This window comes from Manis javanica, chromosome 8 (assembly GCF_040802235.1).
Source record: "Manis javanica isolate MJ-LG chromosome 8, MJ_LKY, whole genome shotgun sequence".
Taxonomy (NCBI): domain Eukaryota; kingdom Metazoa; phylum Chordata; class Mammalia; order Pholidota; family Manidae; genus Manis; species Manis javanica.
This window is the reverse complement of record NC_133163.1, coordinates 23,966,389-23,986,976: the sequence shown is the minus strand read 5'-3', so window position 1 is coordinate 23,986,976 and position 20,588 is coordinate 23,966,389. Positions and strand designations below refer to the sequence as shown.

Below are 20,588 nucleotides of genomic sequence, written 5' to 3'. Positions count from 1 at the left end.
AGAAAATGTTTCCACAGACATGGACCAGTTCAGCAAAACCAGTGATGGATTTTGGAGGGGCTGGGGGTGATTGGAAATGCTAGACACTCAGGGTGAGAGCCGCAGAAGAGAGCCATCCTCCTGATCCAGCACAGCACTTGACCCCTGCCTCTGTCTGTCTTAGCTTGCAGCCCCCGGGGGAAAGAATTGTCTGTGCCTCTGTCTGTCTTTTCAACCAGGAGCCCTTGGAAGGGAAGCCCCACTTGTCACCTTCATTTCTATGTCCCCAGCCCTTGTCCTATGCACTGGGCCTCATCCTAAGCAGGCATTCAAAATGCTTGTGAAGGAATAGCTTTGTGTCCTAGTTACAGCCCTAACCTCCACCAGATGCTCAAGGACTGCTCTGATTTTGTAAGGAGGAGTGACTACTCAGGGAAACTGAGGCACACTTCACTCCCTCAGTCTGCAATGAGACACATGCATCTTCAGCAGCAGGAAAGTGGGGCTGTAAATGAGGATTTTGTCTTTAATTCCTGCTCCAGTTCTGGCAAAGAACCTTCCTCAGTTGGAATGGAGGGAGAACTGAGCTCCTGACACTGCCTCTTAGTCTTAGGGGGCTGCAGAGTGCCCCTCTCTGATGGTATCTCCTCAGCTGTTTGCAGAACATTCGGGGAGGAGGTGAAGCCCTGAGCCAGGCTGCCTGGCTGTCTCTTTAAATGCCGGGGTCTGTGTGGGAGAGGGAGGGGCTGCTCTGGAGTGCGTGAAATTCCTGGGCTCCTCCAGCAGTCTCAGGCTCAGAGCTCAGCCCTACACATCTCTTCTCTCGTGCAACTCACTGAGAGGGAGAGGCGAGCGTGTCCTTTCCTCTCGCAGCCGCCAGCATCTCAAGCCTCCAAGGACCTGCTTTTCACACCTCCAACACCCCCCTCCCTTCTTCCCCGCCACTCCTTCCCCAAGAGAGAGAGGAAAAGAAAAGGAGAAAGATTCTGGAATTTGAACCTTCCCAAAGAGGAAACATACCCAGCAAACTCAGTTGATTAAACATCAAACAAACAAACAGATCCCAGATCTTCAGCTGGAAAGGTAAGATCTAGGGGGAAAGGAAGACAGGAAGGATGTGGAACAACTCAAGGTTCTTGTTGGTTCTGGGAAGAGGTTGCTCCTGAGAGGGCAGAAGTTTTCAGTTGGGAGCAACCAACCTAGATTTTTTTTGAATGCTGGAGCCGAGAGCCTCGCTGACCGCGGGAAGGGCTTTTCGGCTGCCTTTCTTTTGCTTCCGTTTCTCCTGGAAGTTAGTCTTTTTGCCCCACATGTTGGAAAAGCCAAAGAATGTTTTTGGATTTTTTTTTTTTACCTTTTTCTTTTCGAGTCTCTCTCCTATTGCTTGGGTTGTCAGTCTGGATGTGTGCTCCTCACTTCATTTGGGGCAGATAGTTTTTTGGCTTTTTGTAGCCACTTTTCCTCCTCTTCATTATTTTTTCTGGGGAAGGGGCTGGTTCAAATGAGAAAGAGAAGGGACGCTCTGAGGATTATAGGAAGGCAGAACTGAACAGAGGCAGGAATCTCTCTAGCTGTTGAGGAACTGAGATGTGTATGTGTGTGTGTCAGTGTGTTTGAGTGTGACTTTTTTTTAAGGGAGTGTGAAGGGGAGGTTCCTGAGTCTGAATACTCAGGCTGGATTGCCGCTGTCTTTCTGTGAAGGTGGGCATACTCAGAGTAGGTGAAAAGGGAGTGTGTATGAGTGTGTGTATGTGTGTGTGCGCGCGTGTGCGTGCCTGTTTGGATCCGTTACAAGGGAATCTTCCTCCTCTGCCTTCCATTTGTTTATATTAATGATTTAGTAGCAGGCTTGCCTGAAAACTTCCACTCTGTGTAAGCACTGTGGGTTTTGCAAGCTCTCAGTGACCTTAAAGGCTGGTTTGATGTATTTTTTTTTTTTCAGGGCATTGTGTTGTACCCAGAGTTTTGGCTCTTTCCCTCTTTTTTTTTAAGCACAAAACTTAACTGCTTTAGAAATGCTGTCCTGATGACAAGGGAAAAAAATCTGCCCCTCCACCCCCATCCCTTCCTAGGCCAGTGATGTAATACCAACCTATGGGTTCGGCTGCTTTGTAGGTGACTTACCCTGTGATTAATTGTTAAAACAAAATAAGTGTCTCTCTTCCTCCATTAAATGTCTTCCTCTTTCGATATGGATGTAGAAATATCATCATGCAGTGAGAAAATTATATCTTTCTTAACCATTATTAGGGTTTAGGTAAAGTAGGATTCCTCTCCCTTGATCATTATTATTATTATTTATTTTTTAAATGCAAAGGTCAGAGATCACATAGAGTTAGCCTAGGATGGAGCTAGACACAGACTAAATAGGAGACCGAGAGAGCAGGAGCTGGCATCTCCCCGCTTCCTCCGGTCATTCCCGCTTGGGGAGGTAGTTTTCTTTTGCCACCACAATCCACCCCAACATTCTTAATTCTTTTTTTCCCCTGGATCCTGTGGATGGCCTGGGAGGGAGAGGGGAGCTCCTTCTCGCACCTGGAGGACGGTGTAGTTTCAGGGGTCAGATGACCGTTTGTCTTTGTGATGAAGGTTCCAATGGAAATTTGAACTCCCAGCATGCTGGGTGACTCTGTCCCCAGGATAGTCTATCTGGGGGGCACCTGGAGGTTAGGTCTGGGGAGTCTGAAGAACTAGCCCTTTATGAATTTGCCGTTCTGGGTAGAGCCTCCCTTCATCGTTCAAGGGCTTCTGCATCGCCTTTCGAGTTACAATGGTCCCGCTGATTGTGATGGGCAAGTTTACCTAAGGGCTGTTGGGTACGTGGTGGAAGGATGGAGGGGAGAGAGACATAGCCGGGCTGGTATTTTTTTTTTTAATCTTCTGCTTTTATCTGCCTAAGTCATATTGGGGCAAACGATATTTCAGATGGGTGCTGGTTGTTCAGAGATATTCCTATTGTTTGATTTTGGGGGGGATGTTGGGGAGTGGAGAGTAAGCTGTCGGCCCATTTTCTGCAGCCTGGGGTTCATCCTGTGAGCCAGTCTTCCTTCTGGATGAAGGGAAAAAGGCTGGATGCTGGAAGTTCGCTATTAAAGTGAGCAACAGGGCTGGGTTAATTTAAAAAAAAAAACAAAAAACAAGTGGACTGTGTGAGTGCCCTTTTCTGGAGCTTTCCAGCCCTTTCTAGTGAAATAATAATTTAAAAAAATTGCTTCTTAAGATGAGGGGCCAGAAATCAGAGGGAGTCTAGATTTTGTGAGACAACTACATTTTTGCTCCTCTGATAGCTCCCTATTATTAATTATTGGGGGTCTGATGGGGGTCTGGCCTCCTTTTTTGTTGATTTCTTTTTCATGCTGCGTTTTCTACTCAATATGTTGATGATGTGCTGCTTATATAAGAGAAATGCATCGAGGTGGATTGATGCTTAGGGTTTTGAGATCGGCCACCGAGATTGGGTGGCGGTTGATGTGTTTGTCGATGTGTATGGTAGGAAGGTCTTTTCTTTGGGTGGTGGGGGATAAGGGGATGGTTGGGAAATGGTAGATGAGATGCTACCGCAAATGGGGACATGAGGGGCGATGGAGGTGAGGTTGGAAGTCACCGGTTTGCAGAATTTCTGTCTTGCATCCCCCTTTCTCCCGCTCTTTGGGAAAAAAAAAAATCCATTATCTCTAAAAACACATTATTCTTCAATTGGCCTTTTAGAGGAAAAAGGAGAGGGAGGGGAGGGGTTAATTTGGTGAGGGGGCTTGGGTGTAATTAGCCCACTGCTGCAAAACTGAGATATAGAAATCCATCGGCACCAGCTTTGGGGACACAGAGAGGCAGCGGAGAGATGGGGACTGGTTGTCAGGCTGGGTGAACAGTGGAGCAGTGGGGTTGGCGTTTGCGTGTTGTGTGTGTATTTGTGTCTCTGTGTGTGTGCAATTTTTTTCCACCCCACCACCGATTTCCCCCTCTGTCTTCCCCCAGTTCTGTCATGTTCTTGCCTTCTGTTTCCACAACCCCACTCTCCGTACCCCATACACCCCCTCCTCCTTTCCTCTAGCCCTTTCCATCTCCATGAGAAAATTCTGATTCTGATGGCTCTGCGGCTCTTTTTTCTTTTCTCTCCTTTTTGCAACACAACAGTGGTGCGATGGCCTTTCCTACATGCCACACGGATGCAGCCTTCTGATAGGAGGGCTAAGTCGGCACATCTACACACACGTTTGCACACGCTCTTGCACATACACTCCCTCTCACATGGGCACAGGTGACCAAGGGCTTGATTTTGTTCGGTCTCCTTTCCCCTGGTGGCTGTCCCCTCCCCTTCCTCCACCATGGCTCCTGTCCTCCCACCTTCATACGGGGAATGCAGTAACGCTATCCACATCTTCTCCCACACGGCTCTCCTCTTTCTCCTCGCCATTATTCTTTTCTGGAAGCTGTGGTGTGTCGCAGTTCATGGGATTAGCATGTGGGAGAGTCTTTGGGGGCAGGGACTGCAAGAGAGGGGGATTGGAATGGGGGTAGATGACATTAATGATTTTTTTTTTTGCCAAATAAGCACCGGGTGATAATGATCCAATTTAACCATCCGTGTAATATATGTTTGCGGCACAGTGGAGAAAGGTTACACGGGAAAATGGAGTATGGACTGGGTTAGCTCTGGGGAGATTTCATGCCTGGACTGTAGAGACATGACCCTCTTCCACACCCACACATGTACGCTGTCTCACTCTCTCACACACACGCACCCCAACACACACTCAGCTCTGCCCAGTGGGCTGTGTCAAACCAGAGGGCACTGCAGAATATCCCAGAGTTGTTGTGGTTTGTTGGGAGGATCGAGTGATGTCTTTGTCCTACCCAGCTCTCCACCTATGGATGTTGTCTGGTCTTGAAATTCTTAGTGGCCATTGTGTTGCCTTTTGGGTTGGGGGCTGGAGGAGTGTTTGTGTTTTGTCAAACACTGGGGTGCCTCCAATTGGACCACATGGGATTGTCGACACTGCGCGCGGCTCAGGCAGGAGGCTGCTTGCCTGTTTGGGCTGTGTGAGTGTTTGTTGGACATGCAGGTGCAGGCAGCTCTGGAGGTGTGTGGGGGTGACAGGGAAGGGGAGTTTATTGTCCCTCACTCCAGGGGAAGGAAGGTAAAGAGCAGAGGTGTTTAGTTGGTAGAGGAAAGAGGGTGATGGACTTTTTAAGATAGTTGAGAAGAGGCTGGAGGGGGAGAAACTGCTCTGGTCTCTGGTGGGAAGCCTCGTCTGCGATCCCCACGTCCTCCAGGTTGGCCTGTGGGTGGGTGCAGACTGGAAGTGGGGGAAGGTGGGCAAAACTGAGGGTTTTCCTTGCTACTCCAGGAGCCCTGGGCAGAGTGCAGGGCAGCTGTGCAATCTCGAGCATCAGCTACCCTTGGGCACCTCGGCCCTGGTGAAAGCTACGGCCCCAGGAGCTAAAATCGCCCTGGTCTGAGGAGCAGCCCCAGCCTCGGAGCAGTCCTGCTCTGGCTGCCTGAACTGCCCGGCGCCATTTTCCCTGCTCCTGTGGCTGGAGGTGTGTCCCTCTTTATTAGCAGTTATAAATGAAACTGGAAAACATTTTGCCTGAAAGAAAAAAAAGTCCTCAGAGCCAAATGCCGATTGTGGTGCATTTCTGCTATCCCTCTCCCTTCCTGGGACTGACCTTGAGAAGTTAGGGATGAAGGGTTACGACGTCACTCCTAGAGAAAGGGGGAAAATGGGGAGGAAGATGTCTCAGGGGCAAAGTATTGTGCCAACAGAGAAGAGAATGCTCTTGGGATCCCTCAGCCCTGTTCTCCTTATGTGACCCTTGCATGTGGATGGGAGACTTGGAAAAGTGGAAACATCTCTTCCAAATCTTGGGGTAAAAAAATGCACGGGCCTGGTGCGTCTGTTTGTGCTGTGGTCAGGCCCTGTCTGCCTCTAGCACGAGCCTGCTGTGGGGAGAATGCCTGAGCCGCAGCTCTGACCCTTGAGGGCCAGCTGGGGCTGCTCTGCCGATGAAGAAGCGCAGCGGTGTGGCTCGGCCAGCCACAGGTGGCAGTGCTGGTTTGCGTAGGGGCTGTGTGGGGGCTGCTCCCAGCCCCTTCCTGCAGGTCTCTGCTCAGACGATGGCTCCTCTGAGAGGCCTGCCCAGGCTGGCTTCCTAAAATAGCCCCCTCACCCCACTGCCTCCACCACTTTCCAGCCCATTACGCTGCCTTTAATTCGAACCTCAATTACTACCATATATTATATTATATAATGAAGGGTGATTGTGTCTGTCTTCGCCTCCAGAATGCAATCTCCAGGAGGTCAGGCACTTGTCTGTTTCGTTCATTGCAGTGTTCCCAGCACCCAGGACGTTTCCTGGCACATAGTGGGTGCTCCACAGGTATTTGTTGATTGGAGGAAAGAACCGTATGGGTTTGGTGTTGGGATTCTCTTTTCTTTCCTAGTAACCTAGGGCCTGTCATCTAGAAAAGCTGAACATCGCCTCTAGCTGTTGTATCCCTGCCTGCAAGTTCCACGTCTGCTCAAAGAATTGCAAAAGTGTAAAGTTTCTGAGTTCAGGAGAAAGGTCTTCTCCATGCCTATCACGGTGCCTTTGCCTCCTCCATGATCCCTCAGTTGCCACCATTTTAGTGGTAGTAGTAATGATGGTGATATAGCTACCATTTCTGAAGAACTTTATATATATAGTGAGTTCTGTACCAAGTTGTTTCTTTATATTCAGTATCTCATTTAATTCTCCAAACAATTCAGTGCCATATACTATTATTACCTGCCTTTAAGAGAGGAGGAGATGGAGACTTAGACTTATGCAGTCTAGTAAAATGTCAGATCAAGGACTCAAACTCAGAACCATCTTATTCCAAAGCCCAACTTAGTGACCCTGGTATTATATTGTTGTAGGTAGAAGGGAGACGAGCCATCAAGTCATTCAGTGCCCTCAGATACAGGTGAGAAAACTGAGGCCTAGAGATTAAATGGCTCGTCCAGGGTCATATGCCAAGTGTGACCTAGAGATGAAGCTGGGGCCCAGGTCTCCTAGCTGCCCAGGAGGTGCTCTTTCTACATCATCACGCTGCCTTGAGGATGCGTGCCTTCTCCCAAAGGGAACTGCGTTTGTGGCTGCCGGTGGGCCCCTCTTAATTCCCCTTCCTCCTCGTCAGAGGGGAGTAGGGTCTTGGTGAGGTGGGTGGGGGTAGGGGTGCCTCTGCAGACTCAGCTCCTGCAGAGCTAGAGGGAGACTGGAGGCACACAGGTGGGCTCTACCAGGGTCACTGGGGTCACGGAGTGCTGGTCAGGGTCATCCTCTGAACATGCTGGAGGAAGAGACCCCAGCGAGATGATCTAGGTTCTGAATCCCGTGTAGCCCAGCCCATCAAGGTTACTCTCAGAGGCACAGTGGCTCCATGCAGAGGTCCAAGCAGCTGGTATCTGGATCCTGATAGCCTGGTGGCTTGTGTGTTTCTCCCAGACTTGCTTAGCCCACGTTTCTCAAGAAAGGACGGCATGGGCCCAAACATTAGCCTCAGTGGGTTTCATTTCTGTTTCCAGAGGCTGTCTGGGGGACAGGATTTCATGAAATGTGGCTGCAGGGCTCCTGCTAGTCTCTCTGCTCCACCTCTAGGATTGGCTTTGACCTTGAATCAAGGAGGAATTAGACATCTTGGCCAAGTGTGTGTGTGTGTGTGTGTGTGTGTGTGTGTGTGTGTGTGTGTGTGTGTGTGTGTGTGTATGTATGTTTTGAGAGGTCAGGATGGTGGGGTAGGAGGGCTTGAGTAAAGTGGATTCGGAGAACCAGGGAAGCCTTACTTTCTGCCAGGACCTTGAGACAGGGCATGAAGCCATTTCTGTGTGACCTTGAGATGGGGTGACCAGATGCCCTGGTTTGTAGAGACAGTTCCCATTTAGGCCTTTGTCCTAGTGTAATTATTAATTCTCAAAAATGTCCTGGTTTGGATGATAAAATGCATGCTTATCCTTCTTGGAGATGACATCACCCACATTCTGTTAATGGGAAGAGAGAGGAAGGGTACAATGCCAGAGAAGAAATCCAATTTTAGGGCAAGAAGGTGGATAGGAATAGAGCTTCTCCTTGAAGGCACTTCCACTTGTCCCCATTTCTAAAGGATTAAAGCCTGAATCCTCTGACTAGTCCTACTACCAGCATCACTACTACTGCTACCAACCTAACTACTCTTACTATAATTACTCCTACTAACCAACATTTGAGTCCTGACTATGTGCCAGATTCTATACTAAGAACTTGACATGCATTATATCATTTAATCTCCCCACACCCTATTAGGTAGTTACTATTATCATCTTTCTATTACAAAAGAGAAACTGAGGCCTAAAGAAGTTAAATAGTATGTCTGAGGTCATATGGGTAGGAAGTGGCAAGGTCATTACTCAAACCCACTGGGCCTGGCTCTGAAGCCTCTGGTCTTAAGTAGCATGTCCTACGACCTCTGTGGGCCTTGCCTCTGGTGCCCAAGTCAGGGAGCTTGGTTTTGAGTACTAACTCACTTGCCGGGCAGTCTGGCTCATAGTTCTGGAACCTGCTGAAGATGTTGCTGCCAGTCAGTGGAACTTGAGGCTTAGGGAGGGGGGCTGCTGGCCCAGCAGTGGCAGTGCTGATTGTCTTTTGATGGCATTTTTGAAATTGTTTCCCATGGTGTCTCAGTTACCCTCTTCCCCACTTCAAGCACCTTGTCAGAGGAGGGAGTTGAGGTTGGTTGGGATGGTGATGGATTGGCAGAAGGCACAGAACCTGCACCCTGTTTATCTCTGCTTTGCTCTGTGGCCCTGATGCCTGGTGGGCCCACAGTCCCCATGGCACTTGCAGCAGGGCCTGGCCCTTCGTGGAGATTCTGGTGAATGGACAGCCATCTAGTATCGGCCGTTGGCAGCGCATCGTGTTCTGCTGTATTCCCTTTAGATGAGTAGGGTCCTCGTTTATCTGACAAGGACGCCAGTGGTCAGAGGGGTTAAATAGCTTGTTTAGGATCACGCAGAAGTAGCAGACCTTGGATCCAAGCTTGGGTCTGACTCCTGAATTCATGCTATCTCTGAGATCCTGCACTGCCTTCCCCCTTGAGCCCTAGAGAAGAGGGGGCAGGAGGTGGAGCATCTGAGATGGGGGCTAGAAGAGGCAATTCTCCAGGGGGAGGCTGGCAGGCAGATCGGCCCCTGAGGCTTGAGGGCTGGAGAAGGTGTCTGGAATTCATCATCCTGGCTCACCATCTCTGGACCCCCTCCCCTTCTCCAGCCCGGGCACGATGGCTGCTGACCCCTCAGCTGGATAAGTGCTGGTTCTGGTCTGGAGAGGAGGGGTGGGTGGGTCCATCCTGGCTTCACAGGTAGAGGTAGGGGGCATCCAGGGGGAGGTGCCTCTTTCTCCCAGGGAACAGTGATATGTGTCCTGACACCAAATCCCTCCTCCTTCTCCCTGTGTCTATGTCATAGGATCAAGGGTAAGAGGGGATGGGTGATCTCTCTGCCTAGAGGCGGGGATGGAAGGATACACAGAGGGAGGAAACCAGGATTCCCCAGGCCAGAGGATTCTAGGAAGAATGGAAGAACTTCTACTTGGTAGAGGAGAGCATTATTCCCGACTGAGGGGATGGTCCGCGGCCCCCAAGCTGAGATGCATTAGCTTCATTGCAGTCCCATTGAAGACCATGTTTATTTTTCCAATAATGTGTTAATTAAACATTGATTTCCGGGTGGAGGAAAGGGAATTGGATTGCCAGAGCTAAATGGAGTGAGGAGGATGGGGAACCGGTGCGAGGGGCCCCAAGCTGGAGTCAGCATTCTTCAGAATCACCCCAGGAGGGGTGGAGGGGAGGTGGGGCTGCCTCTCCCCTAGCTCCAAATTTGGAATTGGCAACTCCCCATAAGCCTTCAGGAGCCATCTTTTCTACCTCCTGGCTGCCAGTGTGGATGGGATCTTTGCTGAACCTCATCTCAAGAGGGAGAAACAGTTGCTCCCCACCTTCCCAGCGTCTTTGGTTTATTGAGTGACCCTATATCAGGCCTTGTGTTGAGACTCTACGTAGGTTAACTCACCGGGTCTTTACATAAACATGGAGGTAGTACTTTTACACCCTCACCTTGGAGATGAGGAAACTGAGGCTCAGAGAAGTTAAATAGCAAGTTCAAGAGCCAAGAGCTTGCAAAGCTTGGGCAGAAAAGGGACCCTGGAGGGATAGAAAGTATCTGAGGTTAGCACAACAGTCGCCAAGGGTCGAAGCCCCTATAAAGGAAGTAAAAAAAGAATGAAGAATCTAATAAGCAACAAAAAGAACCCTTTGATATTTTGTCATTGGCTAAGATTGATTGAGCTTTACCTATGTGCCAAGAACTGTGCAAAGGGCTTTGCATGCTGAGTGGTGAGGCTGCAGTGAAGAAGTGTTAGCTCATGTCACTCCCATTTTAAAGGTGAGCAAAGTGGGGTTAGGAGGGGTTAGCTAACTCGCCTGAGGTTGTGGAGTTGGTAAGTGATGGAGCTGAGATAAAACCTCAGGAAACGTCAGGACCTCTTTACAGCTGTGTTCTATTGTCTTGTACATACTGAGGACACAGATGTCAGATTAGCAAGTCCCCTGTCACCACTGGGAAGTAAAGCCTTGGGGCTTTTAGGGTGGATCCTCTGAAATCCCAGACTTTTGCCATGTGAACTCCACTGTCCCTTCCTTTGTCTGCCCATGGCAGCTCAGGCTGAGCCTCTGGCTTGGTGAAGGCTGCGCTGGGGTGCCTGTGGTGGCTGGAGCCTGCCCGAGAGAGCTAGGCACTGGGCTCTGAGGGTGAGTTAGAGCAGCAGCTCTCACCCTTTGCTGTGTATTAGGATCATCATATTAAAATCCCAAATCTATGCTGCAGCTCATGCCAGTTAAATCAGAAGCTTTGGGGGAAAGACCCTGGCCCCAGTGTATTTTAAAGCTTCCTAGGTGATTCCATCAGGTTTGCAAATCTATGGTTCAGAACAGCATCTACTGCAAAGTTAGGTAAGAAGTGCGGAGGAAGTGGGTTCCACGCACAGAGTATCCAGCGGCCAAGGCCTACATCATCAGTTTTCTTTCCTCTCTTTAGAACCGCAGCATTCAGACTTTGGTATGTGTTGGAACATCTGGGGAGCTTTTATGAAATGCATATTCTCTGGTCCCACTGCAGATCTGAGTTAGGAGTGCTGGGGAGGGTCTCAGGATCTTCATTAGAAGTGGCACTTTCTGTGATTAGGTGAGATGGTGATATCCAGGGCCAGCCCCAGGCTCCCCTTGTTTCATGCAGGTAAGTGTGAAGTCCTCTCTCTTTGGAGGGTGGAAAGGTGAGGACAGGGGCTGCTGTGGTCACCTGTTGTTCTGTGAAGTTTGGCTTCCTTTGCTCAGGAAGGCCTGTCTGCCTGGCTTGGGTCTCTGCTACCCACTGCAAGGCCTTATCTAGTGCCCTGTGTGTGGGTGGTCCTGCAGAAGGAGAGGATGATCCCAACCTGGAAATTCAGGAGGCTCCTGCCCAGGTTAAAAAAAAATCAGAGTAAATCTCTGCACAACTTGAGTGTTTGGAAGTCTGTCAGCAGCAACCATCCTGAGCCTTCCCCGGGGATCAGTGAAACAGCTTCTCTGGGGCTCATTTTAAACTTTTCTTCCAAAGCTGTCAAAAAATAGAGAATAGTCAGAGACTTTCAGAGCTGGAAGGGACCTTGGTGATCATCCATGTCAACACTAATATTTTATGCATTTATTCATGTATTTATTCATCCAACAGATATTTATTAAACACCTAGTATATCCAGGCACTGTACCAGGTCCTAGGGAGATGGCCACAATCAAGAGAGACACTTGGTTTATCCCTCGTGGAACTTAAACTTGGGTGAAAGGGCAAAGATTAAGCAACACAAACACATGTATTGAATTAGGATGAGTGCTTTGAAGGAAAAGTAATGAGATCTCCAAGAATTATGGAGACCTAATTTAGAATGAAGGGGGTCGGGGGAAAATGATGACTTAATGTGTCAAGTGCGCACTATATGTAGGTCCTATTGTAAGGGCTTCACATGTATCACCTCACTAATTTGTACAGTGAGTCTTGGAGGGAGGTACTGTTTTTATTGTTGCCTTGTTACAGATGGGGAGACTGAGGCATGGAGAGGTGCCCAGGCTGGGATTAAAACTGAGGTCTGTCTGACCCTCCTATCCCCTCTGACATCCCACCTCACATGGGGAAGGAGGCTGGGAAGACCCTGGTATCTGTGGTGAGAGCTGAGGGATGAGGTAGAGGTATGGAAAAGCCAGGGAAGTTAAGAAAATGCTGAGAATCCTGGCCACGTATGAAACTCTTAGATGCCAAGCACTGCGAAAATGCTTTACAAAATGATCTCACTGAATCCCCACAACAACTAGGAAGAGTAGGAATTCTTATCCCCTTTTTCAGGTGAGGAAACAAGCTTTGGGAGGGTGAATTTACAGACGTGGACACTCTGAATCCTGAAATCTGGACCGCTTGAATCTCCCCTTTTGGGTAATGCTGATCACAGAGTGGGCGGCAGGGAAGATTCCAGAGGAACATAGAGGAAGGATGAACTAAGACTTCTTCGGGGCATGGCAGCCCTCTGGGCTGTGAGCGGTCTCCATGTTCTCTCTGGCAAGAATGCATAGGCTGGCTTTCCAGGGCTGCTGGCCCAGGAACCCAGAGGGAAATTTGCCTGCCCTTCCCCTTTTCTTCCTCCCCTACCTTTCAGCCCCACCTGTTGCTGATAAGTGAAGGGCTTGTCCCCTGCTGTTCTATCCCTCCCCCTCTGTCTGCTGCTGCTGTGAGCACCCTCCCTGTGTACCCGGGCCTCCTCTGCCCCTGAGCTGGCCCACCTTAGGCTGATCTGCTCATCTCACTGAGCAGATGGGAGTCAAGGTAGGAGGAAGAGGGACTCAGGTTGTAGACTTGGTCTAGATCCTCAAGAGAGAGGCAGGAGCATGTGGGAAGAAAAAGATGTGTTAATAGGGTGCTGATCAAATATTAAATTTCTGAAAAGCTTGCCAGGCTGTGGGATTTCATTCTTCAGCGGTTTTTTCCCTGGCCTGCAGTTGGGCAGATCTGCACGTGTACTCAGGGGCCCCATGGGGCGGGGGCTTCTCTGCACTCTACCTTCATTCTCTTCCAGGGGTGCCTGGGTGGTTCCGGCAAGAGGGGACACCAGAAGTGGGCAGGCTAGCTTTCCATCTGCTTTTCTCCAGGTCTCAGAGTAATGGAGGCCGCCTCAACACTGGGCTCTGACTATATTGAGGCTAACACTCGAAGGCAATCGCTTGCCTCCTCAGATTCCCAGAATCACGACAGAAAAGGGAAAGCAGGGAAGCTTTCCCTGAGGAGGGGGGTGGGATGTGTGGGAGGCAAGAAGGTTGGCTTGTGTGTGGGTTGTGGAGTTTGGATGACATTTACTCTTGCTTTTTTTGGTATATATGTGGTTTGTTTTTTTTTTTACAATATTTAGTTCCTTATAAAAGTAATTTAATGATTTTCTTATTGCAAAGTATGTATGTTTATTATAGGACATTTAGAAAATACCAAAATCAAAGTCTAGGGCTGCTGGCTCAGGAACCCAGAGTGAAATTTGCCTGCTTTTCCCCCTTTTCTCCTCTCCTACCTTTCAGCCCCACCTGTTGCTGATAAGTGAAGGGCTTGTCCCCTGAAATAACCAATGGGAAAATTTTGTTATCTATCTAAATTAATCTTAATTTCTAAGCGTCCAAAATCCAAGACATGCTATTTTGTTTGTAAAGTGGTTCATTCACTCATTTAACAAGTACTGATTGAGCACCCACTCTGTGCTGGGCCCTGAAGTCGCATTTTGGAGGCCCTCACCCTAGCTGTATTTTTCACTTAAGGATGCATCGTGAGCACTTTTCCACCACAGCCAATCGTGCTGTTGAGCTTCCAGATTTAGATTTTGGGTGTAATGAGGCAGTTGGCAAATTTTGGCATCTTGGGTCTTATGTCTTAAGAAGGAAAGATTGCTGAGCCTCTTTCTCCTTGGCGCCTAAGACAGGTGCCATGTTAAGACTTCTTGGAAGAAAATGTGTCTCTTTCCCCAGGAAATACAGAAGGGACAGAAGAAGGTTTGGAGGGTGGGAAAAACTCAAACCCTTTATTTAGTATTAGAATCTGGGATTTCTCCCAATGAGGGGTTTGGGAAGAGACATTCCACCCTCTTGTACAGCACCCTAGCATGTACAGAACCCTAGCATCTTAGATAGTGGGTGGAAACTTAAAGCATGGCTAGTTCTCCTTTTTCAATGTAGAGGGGAGGCCAGGAGAACTTAAATAACTTGCCTAAGGACACACAAATGATTGGTGGCAGAGCTGGAACTGGAACTTGGAGAGATAAGGTAGGTAGGAACAGTTACTCACTGATGGTTGGGGGTGGAGTTGGTAGAAGGGATACAGAGGGAACCCGTGTTGGGTGCATGGAGGGACTCTGATGGCCTTGCTTGAGTTTGGGTCCTGTGTTTAAAGGTTTGCAATACAGATCTTATTTGCTGATCCCCTATTCCTCTCCCACCTCATTCCTTGTCCACAGTGTACCTACCTCATGCCTCCATCTCTCAAGTGCACATCTGTGTTTCCATGGAGGCCTGGTGGGTGAAAGAAAGGAATGCCCTCTGGACCAGTCCCTCTTATAGACCAGGCTGGTCTAGTGTAGGCTTCCACAAACTTGATTCTGCAAATATCCACTGGGCACTTCCTTGGCCCAGGGCACTGTGTTTAGTGCTAGGCACACAGAGAAGAGTAATGGCTGACATTCTTTAGTGAAGGATATTATGAATACATGTCATCACAGCAGGGGGCCTGGATACAGGATAGAAAGGAGGAAGGGTTTCCATGGAGGGGATGGTTACTTCCTGCCAGGGAAGGGAGTGTGAGGAAGGCTTCTATGCAGAGGTGGAATTTAAAAAATGACATCAGCAGATAGGGGAGAAGGCGTAAGGATGACAGGCAGGGAAACTGTGTACAGAAAGGAAAGGGAATGAGGAATTCCCTTTGAAACATAGAAGACTGGCCTTCCCAGCACAAAGATGGAGGGCTGACTGAGAGCTGGGGCTGGAGAGGTATGTGGAGCCTAGTTTTTCAAGAAGCTGGCGTGGCAGGTGTTTCCGTCAGGATGATGTCTGTCATGGGAGCCCCAACTCAATCTGACTTTTTGAGGGATGTAATTTTGAGGTAATTTTGAGGGATGGAGTTTACATAACTAAAGTTTTAGAGAATGGACCTCAGCTATGGCTTAATCTAGGGGTGTCCAGATTATGAGGGCCTCAGGATGATTCTATCCATGGTAGTAAAATGGCTTTGCATATCTAGGGCTCATTCTAGCAGACCTCACACTCAAGAGCTAGAAAGAACTTCTCTTCTCTCAGCCATTGAACAAAAAGACTTGGGCTTCCTTTTTGTTGGATTGACTTTGGTTACATTCTCCTGTCTGACCCAGTCATGACAGGGTGCACCTGGGGCCTGGCCTGGAGCCAGCCCACCCTGACCATGGGGCTGCTTCACCATGAGGGGGGCCGGAGGAGCTGGGAGCTGCAGGATAGTGGGCAAAGGCATCTGGACCTGAGTCCATGTGTCTTAGGGAACGTGGGACATATCAAAGCAGCAGGGTGGCTTGTTCTCCTTTGTTGTAGGAGCAGAACTCTGGATGTGGGATGAAGAAGTCACTGGACTTGGTAGATTAGGGGCAAGGAGGACCCTGCCTGGCTGACATTGGCTCTGCTCTCCAGCAGGAGGCACAGACCAGGCCACAGAGTCAAGTCCAGAATATGGTCCATGTGGGTGTGTCTGACTCACTCTGGCACATGGGCAGGAAGGAGGAAAGGCAGAGTGCGAAGGTGACTGCAAAGTACCAAATCAATCTCCATCCATCACTGCTCTCCTACAGTTGTCATTCTTCAGAGAAAAGAGGCTAAGAGTCTTTTAGGGAAGCCTGAGGGTTGGTATTTTGTGCAAAATACTACTGAAGGGCCATGTGGTTTCCCAGGCAAAAGCCTGAGGTGCAGTAACCTGAGTTTATGCTTTCTGGATTTGAGTTCTTAATTCTTTTTGCAGAGTGTAAGTGCATGGCTCCCCCAGAGTCAACTTTGATTGACAAGTACCTTTGTAACCTCACCATCTCCTCTGGGATCTGATGGCTTCAGAATGGCTGTGCTGGTTTCCATTTGTATTTAGCTGGCCCTTGCTGGGCTGTCCTATACTCTGGACTGGGTTTAGAGAATTAATTCACTCTATACCTCAAAGTCAATAGGATGCTTTTTGTTTCTATTCCCTGCAATGGAGGTAGAAGCCCTTTTACTAGGGGATTCTGCCCTGAGCTGATGAAAGGAGGCTTTTCTGAGTTGATTTTCCTCCTGTGTGTGAATCTGTTTAGGTAGCTGCAAATCGAGCTGGAGAAGGTGGGATGAAGGGAACAGGCTGGTGGTAGGAGAAGGATGCTCTCAGGTTTCAAGGTGGTGAAACTGCTCTGACGTGACTCTTGGATGAGCTGTAGATTTGGGGCAAAAGAGCTGTGTTAGAATCTTAGCTTTGTCATTCATAACATGTGGCATTGGACACTTGCTGTTACATTCCAGAGAACAGCTATGAAGGACTTAGTGTGTTCCAGGACATGTCTGGGACATGTGAATGTCTCTAATTTTGAAGAAGTCCTGAGGCAGCCCTGAGAATGAGCTCTAAGTCACTGGGGGGGCTGCTTCATGCACACACTGCCTAGGCTGTTCGGTGCTGCCCAGATCCTCATGGTGGCTATGTGGCAGTAGCAGTGTCTTTATAGATGAGATAAATGGAAGCTCAGAAAGGTAAGTAATTTATCCACATCCTCTCCTCTTGGTAAGTGAGAGCAGTTCCTGACTTCAAAGCTGTGTCCTGCCCCTGGCCTGCTCCTCCCAGGCTTCCCCATTTTAGAAGGAGGCAACTCCATCCTTCTACCTATTCACACCTAACACATTTATACTTGTTTTGACTCTTTTTTTTTTTGCTCTCACATCCAATGTTCAATCTATCAGCAAAGCCTGTAGGCTCTCCCTTTAAAAATGGGCTTAGAATATGCCCATACTTCTTCCTTCTGTCATCCAAACTGCTGCCACCCCCTCTTGCCTGGCTTGTCCTCCTTATGAGACTCCTGCTTCCACTCTCGATTCTGTATGTTTCCTTTTTCCATGCAGCAGGCTGGAATGATCCTTTGAAATGGAAATCAAATTATGTGACTCTGCTCAAAGCTCTGTGGTGGCTTTCTGTACCTCTCCAAGGGAGCCCCAGGGTCCCGCGTATGACCGTGAGGCCCCACCAGGTCTGTCCGCAGCACTTTCCGCCATGCTCTCCTTCCACTCTCCTTGTCACTCTGCTCTGGGCACACTGGTCCTCTCACTGCTCCTTGAACTCCCTCAGCCCAGTCCCACCTCCAAGCCTTTGTCCTGGCTGCTTCCCCCAGGTCTCTGCACAAATGAACCTCATTGAGCAAGCCCTCCCCCAGTAACCTTTCCAGAGTGGCACCACCCTGCCCGGTACTCTCATCCTCCTTAACTTACTTTTCATAGCCCCTAATCCATCTGACAATACATATGTGTTCGCTTGGATTATTGTCTGTCCATCTGAAAAGGACCTTATCGCCCCGAGGGCTGCTTGGGACTTCGTTTTGTTCACACATGGCCCCGCACAAAGGCTGAGTGCTCAGTGAACACCTGCTGGAGGAATGAAGCCCCTGCTTCCTGCTTCCACACTTCAGGTGCTTGGTACCTTGGGCCACTTCTTGCCTGGACCTTGAGGATCAGATGGGAATGTATCATCATCTTGAGTTCTAGTCACTGAATTTCCTTCCAGAGACAAGGCCTGGGACATTTTGAAATAGCTTTACATTTTTTCTCATTTTAAAAAGGAATACATGTGCCATGTACATTGCAAAAAAAAAAAAGGCCCGCAAAGAAAAAAAAGATAAAATTTCAGTAAACAGAGAAATGCATAAAGAGGAAAAATGAAGATCACCTGGAATCCCACATCCCAGAAAGGAATGCCCAGCCTACAGGCTTTCGTCCAAATCACTGGCTTGCTTTCTTGAGGCGAGGAATGAACTGGGAGGGGCATTCTACAAATGAAGGGTATTATTAGGGAAACTGGTGACAAAATGACAATGACAACCAGCAGTGTTGTCTGGTGGAAAGAGTGTGACTGGGAATTAGTAGAAGTTGGCCCCCTTCAGGGACTCTCTTACACATTAACAAATCAGTTTTTCTCTAACCAGATAAGGGTCTCGTATATAGGGATGACAGAGACCCCTCAGGAGAGGTACAGGGAAATCCATTTTCTCCTTATGTTGCTAATTTTTTCAAAGCATCTATTTGGATGGAGTGTTTTTAGGGCCTGAGAACTGTGTGTTTCAGCACAAACAAATTCACAACTTCAAAGCTTGCAGTGTCCTGCCCCTGGCCTGCCCCACCCAGGCGTCCCCAAGTGGAAGTTTGGATGTGGTGTCACCAGTGTGAAATAATGAGGAAAACCTTGAGATGGGCATGGTGCCTTGGGCCCAGAAAGCCACCCATATCACTCTCCAGCCCAGACTTTTGTGGCAAGTGTCTGCCTGCACATGGATGCAGAGTTCCGGAAACTGGGAGTGAACAGGAGTATTCAATCATCCTTTCTGCTTTTTGAGCTATGGGCGAATTCTGAGCATTGGCCCTGGTGCTGGGGGCTGGCAGGGCGGGAGGGTTGTCTTTTGTATTCATGAAGATCATGACAGCCAGGCCAGTGGCTCACAGACTCAATACTTCTGTGGGGACAGTGCCATGCGGCCCCAGCAGAGGGATCCGAGTTACAGCCCAGCTCCCTTCTGCTTTCATGAGCATGGGGTGCGTGTGTGTCTGTGCGCATACATGCGTATGCGTGAGAGGAGGGTATGTGTTCTTTAGATATTTTCACACTGCCTTAGGGCAGGAGGTGGCTCCAGGGAATTAATGCTGCTCAGATGTTAAACTGATGCTTACACTCTGATCTTGTCTGCAGAGTGCTGAGCTGCCTTGAGGACGAGAAGGATTCTTAACTCAGGTGGTGGTGCAGGACTTGAGGTGGGGTGCTCATGTATCCTTAGATGGGTAGGAAATAACTGAAGTCACCATTTCTCTGCACAAACAGTCCATCTCTCAGTTCTCTTTCTCAGAAAGAGAAGTCCTCTTGGATTTCATTCATTCATCAGACCTTTATTGAGCACCTGCTTATTCCAGATATTGTGCAGGATGCCGGAGGTGGACTGGGGCAGCCGTGTGGGAGACAGCTGGCCAAGCTGAGACATATTTTGGTGGTCCCATTGACTGGAGTTGATGATGAATTGGATCTGGGGGTAAGGGAGGGAGCAGCGTGAAGAACGACTCCTGGGGTGTTGATGTGAGTAGCCATCGGAGGCTTGGCACCAGAACCCCTCTCCCAGGGAGGGTGGCATGGCTCCAGATCGCTGGGGCAGATTGCACATATTTCAAAAAGGCGAGGGGTAGGAGAGGAGCCCTGAGTCTGAACACTTTTCTGTTCCTTACAAGAAGTTGTCATTTACCAGTACTTCCTAATTCCTCCCCAGTCTGCCCAATGCCTCCTACCTTCCTGATGCCCCACCTTTATACAAAATAAGAATATGAGTAGAAATTGACTTAGAGAACAGTTACCAAACTAAGGGAAACTCAGAAAACCTGTAGAGCTTGGCACCCAGGAAGGCAAATAGGACTCGGTCCAATTCTAAGACAGTAGATAGGGTCACAAATGACTCCAGCTGGTGATCTGCTTGCAAACAATTATGGAGGTGTGGAATATTAGCATGAAAATGAAGTGTTGGGGCTTTCTAATGTAACCCATCCCTGGAGATACATAAACTGAAGTTCAAAGAGGTTAAGGGTTACTTAAGTTTATATAGCAGGGTAGGGTGGCCAGGCATTGGGATATAACACAGCTGAAGTGACTGTAAAGTTGGGGAGGGAAGGTTGGAAAAGCACCAAATCAAGGGATTCTGTAGAGTCAGGGCAGTGCTATTTTGCAAGTGCGGGCCAGCCCAGGAGTCTGCTGGAGTGGAGGGAAGAGGCCCCAGTACTGTGAACAGAACTGGCTCTGTCTTTCACTAAGAAACTTGAGTACCAAGAGAAAGTGGGGCTGAAGGGATGAAGGTCACAGCTGAACTGATTAGAAGACAGAGTTCAAGGTCATCTGTCAGCCCACGCCCCTGAAAGCCTTCTTGCCAGGCACTAGAGCCATTGCTTCGTGGTGGCTTGAGGGCCTCCCTCTTTTTGTCTCCCCCTGCCTTACCTAACCTGTTCTCTAGACTTGGTATCAGGGTGCCTATTTTCTACAGCTGTCGGGCTGATTTGCCCCCTCTGCCTGTGCAGTTTGACCCATAGGGACAAGTGCAGGGGAGGGCACTGTGCCTGCTCTGTCCAGTGGAGATGATGCAAGCTGGGTTTGGGGCAGGGGCGTGATACGCTCCCCTTACCTGCATGGCATGAGGGGACTTTCTAGGTGCAAAGGGCTGAGTGCAGTGGTCGGAAACCATAGATTAATCCCATGTGGCCTTGCTTTGGCATTCTGATAAGCAATATGGTGTTT

The 20,588-nt window shown here is 49.0% G+C and overlaps 1 protein-coding gene across 32 annotated transcripts in view; it reads left to right on the top strand.

The window, feature by feature from the left end:
• Positions 1–780: 780 nt before the first annotated feature.
• Positions 781–20,588, top strand: part of NRXN3 (neurexin 3) — a 1,528,794-nt gene continuing 1,508,986 nt past the window's right edge. For all 32 annotated transcript variants that reach the window (XM_073242064.1, XM_073242063.1, XM_073242059.1 and 29 more), the window contains exon 1: positions 781–1,062. The gene's annotated coding sequence lies outside the window, so the exon portion shown is untranslated. The remainder of the gene's footprint in view (positions 1,063–20,588) is intronic.